Source organism: Rhinolophus ferrumequinum, chromosome X, assembly GCF_004115265.2.
Source record: "Rhinolophus ferrumequinum isolate MPI-CBG mRhiFer1 chromosome X, mRhiFer1_v1.p, whole genome shotgun sequence".
Taxonomy (NCBI): domain Eukaryota; kingdom Metazoa; phylum Chordata; class Mammalia; order Chiroptera; family Rhinolophidae; genus Rhinolophus; species Rhinolophus ferrumequinum.
The window spans coordinates 6,931,910-6,939,663 of record NC_046284.1 but is presented as its reverse complement, the minus strand read 5'-3'; positions in this window follow the sequence as shown (position 1 = coordinate 6,939,663).

Genomic DNA, 7,754 nt, shown 5'->3' with positions numbered 1-7,754 from the left:
CTGAGTGACAGGAGAGGGCTCAGCTCTGACCTGGGAGGAGGGAGTGGACAGGAGCCTGGCCTAACAGGAAGGGACCCCAGCCTGGCCTGGTGGGGTAGGGCCTGATACCCTACTGAGTGGTTTGTAATTCCAAGCTACTCTGAGGACACAGATCCTCGGAGCATGAACGTAAAAGAGGGCCCAGGCCTCGGGGCCCAGGGACACAGTGACATGCAAAGCACCTAAGACCCCCTTCCCCCTTCCCATGTAGCTGCTGCCTTGGGCCCTTCTGGCAGCTGAGGGCTGTAGGGGCTTTGGGTTATTTTTTTCTCTTTTTTTCCTCTCTTTTTCTGTTTTTGTTTTTCTTTCTTTTTAAAAATTTTCATTTCAATCACAGCCCCAGCTCAGACATTCAAATTCTTGTGGGTTTTTCTGTGGATCTTTCCTAGGACTGGGGAATTTGGCGGGAGAAACCGCGGCAGTGTGGTGGCCTCCCCCACCCTCCCCATATCCTCTACTCCTGAGGATCAGGAAGAAACCAGCCCCTGTGTATTCTGGAGGAAAATTCCCCTTCTCCACCCAACCCGATGGAGCCAGTACTCGAAGCAGCCCTTCTCCAACTCAGCAGCTCTGTCGATGGCACAGGATGGGATATGGAGGGATTGGCAGGGCCTTGTGGGGAAAAGGCCGTCCTGAGGGGTTATGGGGTCTATCCCCCCACATGGAGGACCTGCTAGCCAGCCCTCAGCTCATGAAGATGGCTGCTGAAGATGAAGCAGCAGGCTGCAACCTCCCTGCCCCCACCAACCCTGAATCCTGGCACCTCCCAGGCATCCTCCACCAGAAAAGATGGAGGCTAGGATGGGAACAGAGGTTGCTGAGCCTCTCGGGGAGGGAGGAAGAAAGGGCTTAGTGGTAGAAGCTTCTGGAAATGAGGACTCAAACTCAAGGAAGCACTTTCCCAGAATGCACTGTCTAAATAGTACCTGGCTGCCTGGAAAGGGAGGGAGCTCCCTGTCTTGGGAGGTGTGCAAGCCCAGGAAGGCAGGTAAGGATATGGAGGGGTTGCTACAGCGAAGAAGGAGTGCACAGCTCTCTAAGGGGCATTCCTGCCCAGAGCCCCTGGGTTCTGTGAGGAAGGCCTGTTCGGGTCAGGGACTGAAAATGGTGCTGAAGTACCCGTCCACCTTGGTGGGGGTGGGAGGAGCGTCGCAGAGGTGTGGGGAGGATTGGCAGAGACTATAGGGCCCTAGGCAGACCCAGGCACTGCACCGAATAAGAGCCAACCTCCTGATCATGGGGGAAACTTGGCCATGGGTCCCAGCAGGGCCTCAGCCATATGTCAATGCTTGGAAAACAGGTTGGAAAATGAGACCAGTTGACAGGCACTAGCCCTACTGAGCCAGGGATGGGCTGGCAGGCAGTGGAGGCCGACGCAGCTGCCATAAGAAGCACCTCACTCTGTGCAGGAGACACAGAAATGTATAGCCAACCAGGTGCCTTCACCCAATGGCCTCCGTGCCCTGGAGCAGCGGACTGTTGGTGGGAGCTGTGCAGGGCATCAGGCAAGAGGAAGGGCCGAGAGCAACTCAACCCCAGTGTTCCAGCTGCTTTGGGCAGCAGACCCCACGGTGCAGGGCAAATCTTAATCGGGGTGAGGGGGCCCTAACAGATATCGCCAATCAAAGTTGAAGCTCAAGGGTTTACCTCTTCAGCAAGGAAGAGAAGACAGATCCACCTCTGCTGCATCCAACAGGGTTGAAGGCCTTGTTCCACAGGCCTCATCAACTCCTGTCCCACAAAGGAGGGGAGCCTTCAAGGGACAGAGGCTCCCTCCAACCCATCCCCACGCCCTGAGAGTCCCAGTAGGAAAAGGAGCTAAAAGGACTTCTCACCGTGTCCCGTGGTGAGCACCAAATGCAGACTCTTGAAGAAAAGGCAAGTAGGGAGTGTGTGTGACATTTCAGGGGAAGAGTCCAGTAATAGGATGAGGGGTGAACATGAAAGCGAGGAGCCCTTGCAAGTGAGACGAGGAAGAGCTTCAAGGCTACAGGGACCCCAAGCTTTAACATGGGCAATGAGACCCGAAGCGTTCCCAGAATAAGAATGAAGCTGACTTTCCCACGGGCGACTGCCATTCACCCACCCCACATTCCCAGGGGACTGGCCTGGCCAGGCACAAGCTACTGAGATGGCGTTAAGTCAGGAAGATGACAGATCTGCCACTATGGGCCTGCCATGAGTGTAGGCCTGGGGGTGTCTAGTGGTCTCTGGTCCTAGTACTCAGTGGACGAGACTGTCAACCTAGGAGCTGACTGATGACCGTCAATTCTAGAATGCTCTCATTCTAGGCCTGTGTCCACACTGGGAGTCTACTGGCACATGAGGCTGGAAATGCTGCCTTGGGACCTTGGTCTCCTCTTCCTGTCACTTCTAGTCCCTGTGCTGGGGCAGGGACCATGGCAACCCAAGGCAAGGGCAGCTGGAGAGCCAGCCCTTGAGAGGGGCAGGTGGCTCCCTGAGCATGGGACACCTAGGCAGGGCTGTCCTCGCACCCTCTCACACCTGTCCCTGCCTGGGGCCTCCTGCTTTAGGGCCCACCCCCACCTCCTGCCTCTGAGGGGCCCTGGGAACCAAGGGGACACCACTCCCCTCTCAGGCCACAAGCTCCTGCAGGAGCACATTTCATATGCCCAGGAGCCGTGTCAAATCCCAGCCCACGCCTAGGGCCTGTCCCCTCCGAGGACAAATCTTGCTTCAAGGTCCAGAAGTGTTTGTGGGGGTATGGACAGAGCCAGGCTGTGTGGGCCGAGTGTATCCACAAGTGGGCTCCTGGCTGCCATGCAGCCAGGGGTGGGAATGGACACGGAGGGGGGGGGGCGAGGCCAGGGCCAGTGTCTTCACTTGTCTTCTTGCTCCATCCAGGCCTCTGACACACGCAGGAGCAGCTGGGTCCCTGGGGGGCCTTTGGGTTCCCAGCTCACACCCTTGCCCTGCGCTGCTCCGCACTGTTTGCAGCGGTTCAGTCCGACGTGCAAGGCGCAGTTAGGAGTGGGAGGGTGGGGGCGCGCGGGGGGCAAGAGCACGGGGGCTCAGCCTCCCCCGGGAGGCGGGAGAGGAAATGGCGGGCGGGATGGCCCCATCCGCGGGGAGACACACTCGGGTCTAGACGGCTTGGCAAGGCCGGCAGGGCTGAGTCACATGCGTCTGGAGCTGGAAACACGGGCGCCGGGGCTGGAACATGAACTTGCCCACTCTGGAGGGCCGGGTGGGGGAGGGGGCGCTCAACCTCGCCTTCTGGCTCTCTGGACCCCAGCCGAGCACAAGCCCTAGTTTCTGCCCAGCCTCTGCCCTCTGCCTGAGGCCCCTCTATGCTCACCTGGAGGGAAGGGGCAGCTTCCACAGGGAGTCAGGCGGGGCCCGCGTTACTGGCAGGGACCAACTAGAATTTCAGAGGGGGAAGTGGGATGGTAAAGTGGTCTCCACCTGACCCCCTACTCCCTCCACCCAGCCACATCCCCCACCAGGGATCTTTCTGCCCCAAAGCCACCCTCTCTGCACTTTGCCCCCTCCAGCCCACCTTTAACTGGCACCTTTCTCAGGGATGCCCTCACCCCACTAGCTGAAGGCCTGGGCTCCTCTCTCCCTGACCGCCAGCGCTCCTTACTACCTGCCACCCCAGCCCCAGCCATCATTGTCCCATTTGGGGTTCTGTGTAACCATTCCCTCCTCCTTTCTCTGTCTCTGTCTGTCTCTCTGTCTCTCTCTCTCTCACTTGCTCAGGAACACAAGGTCTCAGGCAAGGAAGCACGACACATGAGTCTGGATCGCCTGATGTATTTAGTGCTCACATCTGCAAGAAAAGTCATTTAATTGGGACCAGATCCTCTGAGGTTTCAATGGCATTAAAACAAGATGGATTTTCTCTAGGGAAGGAACTTCTGGCAATAGGAAGAGGGCATGGAAAGTTTGGCTTTTTTTTTCTCAAAGCTTAAAGAGGGAAAAGGCCCCTGTACCTTGATTTATATACCATAGATGTGTGAACATGCACCCCACTGGTAGACCTAGCAGCCGTGTGCACATGTGCGCATGCACACGCTGCTTTTGATGTTATTCAGACATAATGTGGAAGGCTCAAGAACGGCCATGTTTTCATGCTCGGGGGGTCACTGCAAGGGTGTGTCTTTGGCTGCACAGCCACTGTTCTGCCCTGGGCCCTGACAGAAGACCTGGCGTGTAGTAAGGGCTTTATGCACTTGTCAAATGACAAATAATACAAGGGCAGGACTGACAGCCTAGACCTTAGCCCTGAACTCCAGATTCATATGCTGAACTGCCTTCGAAATGTCACTCCGTTGCTATTTAATCACCAACCTTACACCTGACAGGTGAGGAGTTGGACTCCCCAGCGTAGGCCGTGGGCTCACTCCGCCCACAATCTTGACTCCACCTACTCCCCCCACCTTCTGTGTCCACCCTGGGCCAACCATGGTTACCTCTCCCCTGGAAGGTGCAGTGGCCTCCACACTTGCTCCTGTTTTCTGCTCTTGTGTTCCCAAAAAGTCTGTGCCCCACCCTACAGCCCCAGGGATCATTTTACATGTAAGTTGATCATCTGAGTCCTCTGTTCAGAAGTCCACAGTGAATCTCTGTTTCCTTCAAGGTCAAAGGCAAAGTCAGCCTGCTGCCCTTGGACACCCTGTCAAGCTGGCCCTCCTGCCCTTCACCAACCTCACCCCTCAGTCAGCCTGCTCCACCATACCGGTCCCCTTGCTGGTTCTCACACTGGGCCAAATTCTTTCTTGCCTCGGGGGTCTTTGTACTGGCTGTCCCTCCTTTCTTGGAGGGCACTTTACTGGAGCTCCTTTGGCATAGCTATCTCCTTTTCGCTCACGTCTCCACACAAATGTCACCTGCTCGTAGTCCTCCTCTGATCCCCTATCAAAAGTGTCCCTCCCTCCAATCACCACAGCCAGCCCCTTTCCTTTCTGATGGGGTCCCTGTGCTCCCCACAAGATGGTCAGCTCCATGAGTACAGGGGAGCTGGCCATGTGGTTCCCCATTACACCCCACACAGTGCCTGGCCCACCGCAGGGGCTCAGGAATGTTTGGTAAGGGAAGAATGTATTCTCCAGCCCTCCCTTAGTAGGTGGAACGCTCTCAGCTGTGAAGTTTTAAGGAGTCTTGAGGGATGAAGAGCGTTGCCTTGACATCCTTCAGGCTGCCTATTTGAGTCCCGACTTGTAAGGGCATGTGTGTGTTTGTGTGTGCACGCGTGTGTGTCCACGTGGAAGGGAAGGGCAGCAGGAAAAGGTGCAGGAGTCTCTTCCTTGCCCTTACAATTCTGGGATTGTGTAGCTAGAAGCAATCTTGATCAGCGAATGTAGCTTTTCCAAGCCCCTTCCAGCTCTCAGATTCTAGAACTTTCTAAGGAGCCCATGTCCACCACATTGAGATGAGGAGACTGAGGCCCTGAGCAGGGAGGCTTGCTCCCGACATCACATGGCCGGTTTGTCCAGGGCAGGCTGGGAGCCCAAAACTCTTTCCAGCAACCCCAGGCTGCATCCCTGGTTCCTGGAAAATGCCGACACTCTCCCACCCTGTGCTCCAGACACCGGGCTCGGGGTAGTGCTGGCCAGGAGCCCTGCCTGCCTCAGCCCAAGTCCATGAGTGAGCTCTGTGTGCAGGAGGGGCGGGCGCGGGTGGGTACCTCTGGTTCTGCCGAGCCCCCCACAGGCTGGCTCTGCTCCGTGGGGTTCCTTCAAGGTCTCCATGATGGCCGGGCGCCCTGAGACTGGACAGAGTAGGTGGCCAGGTGGCTACTGGGCCCCCAGTGGGGGAAGGGCATCGAAGACAGGACTCCACAGGAGTTGGGGAAGTGATTGACCAGGCCTCGCCCCTTCCTGCCTAGGTGGGTAGGAGCGAGGGTCCCTCCCTCCTCCAGGCTGCTATGCCAAAGAAACCTGGGAGCAGGCTTCCCCCCACCCCCCCACCCCCAGCCCAGCTAATGGGAACCAGATGGCAGGATGTTTAGTCAGCGCCTGGGGAGCAGCGAACAGGGGAAATGGGTTGGGGGCCAGGATTCCAGAATCCATCCCCAGGCAGGGGGAGGGTCAGAGCCGGGACTCCCACCACAGTTGTCTCCAGGGGCCCACCTCAAGCAGAGTCCTACCCCCACCTCAGGCGAAAGCAGGAGGCCTGGCTTCTGGTGTCTGACATGGGTGAGCCCGACCCACTCTGGGTTCCTTGTCTGTACTGGGGGGAGGGGAGGGTGCCCAGTCTTCCAGAGCTTACGTCCTCCCCTCTCCCAGCTTCAGCAGACCGCCAGCCCAGGACGTCCTGTGTCACCCACAGGCAAATCATGGCTTCATCCTTGGCTCCCAAAGTGCTTGCTCACGCTCGCTCCCCAGACAGTCCCTGTCTCTGGTCCGTGTGTGGCATGGTCCCAAATTCAGGCCATAAACCAGAGCCCTGGACTGGACAGGGGATGGGATGCCAGCGGACCCCGTGTCACTGCCACACTCTGCCTGCTTCTCCCTCGACACAGTGGGGCAGATGCTGAGGTGCCCACTGAAGACCCGCTTGCCAGGGACTCCCCTCTGACCCACCCCACCCCCTCCTGGGTCTCACACACTCCCATGTGGCCCCTACGCAGAGACTTTGAACCCCAGGTGGTGATGGGAAGCTCCTTCCCTAGGCCCTTCTCAGTCCTGCTCCTACCCTGCCCCTCCCCCTCCCCCCTCCCCCCAAGCCTTGCCCACAATTAACTCATTTTTTAAGATTGCTTCCAAACATAAGTCAACGCTGGACAGAGGTGTAGGAAAAGCTTCCTCAATGCTGGCCCTGAAGAGCCACGTGGTGAGCCCTGTCTTTTGGCCAGCACCCCCTCCCCCGCCCTCCGTTCCCACAGCTGGGCTTGGGGCTGGAGCCCTCTGAGGGTTGGCCAGGGGCCTGTGGTCAGACACCCCCTCCTTTGCTTCTTGCTCCACCCTGCTGCCCCTGCCCTTGGGCCTGGCCTCCTTTCTACCTTACCCCATTCCGACTGAGAGGGCATGCGTGAGACGTGGGGACATCTCGGTAACGCCCGATGACAGTGGTTACACTGGGACATGGGACTCTTGGCCAAGAAGGCTGGGGGTACCTGTGAGATGGCCTTGCCCAGGCCACTGCCAGGCCACCCAGGCCAAGGGTCCCCGAAAAGCCGGCAGCCCCTGGTCCACACATACTCCAATGTGGGGGTAGGGCACAGCCAGGGGACCACAGTGCATGTAACTCTCTCCATTTGACAGAGGAGGATGTGGTGGCTTGGAGGGAAAGGCACTGCCCAGAGGTAGGCAGGGAGCCAGTCGAAAGCCCAGGAGCTGAGCAGTGTACTCCGGCACCGTCCGAAGGCAGACCTGTGCCCAGGTGGCCCTGGGGCCCCAAGGGCTGGGGTCCACACTTACTGACCTAGCTCTGCCTACTTGTTCTCTTTCTGCTGGAATTGGGAGGTCTCAGCACTGGCGCCTATGGCAGAATCCCACAGGTTTCCGAAGGGGCCAGAGCCGCCATTTCCCTGGTGGCCCTGGCACCCGCCCCCTCCCCTGGGGCCTGCTGCTTGCAAAGCCCAGCCCCTCTCCTTTCCCAGCCACGGAGGGAGGACCTGGCAGCCTCAGGTGGGGTGCCTGCTCTGTGGTGGGCCTCACAGGCCCACTGAGTATGGAGACAGAAGCCCCATTCATGGGGGCCACTGAGCTTGAGCCAGTGGAGAATAAATGCAGGCCTTATGGAAAAAA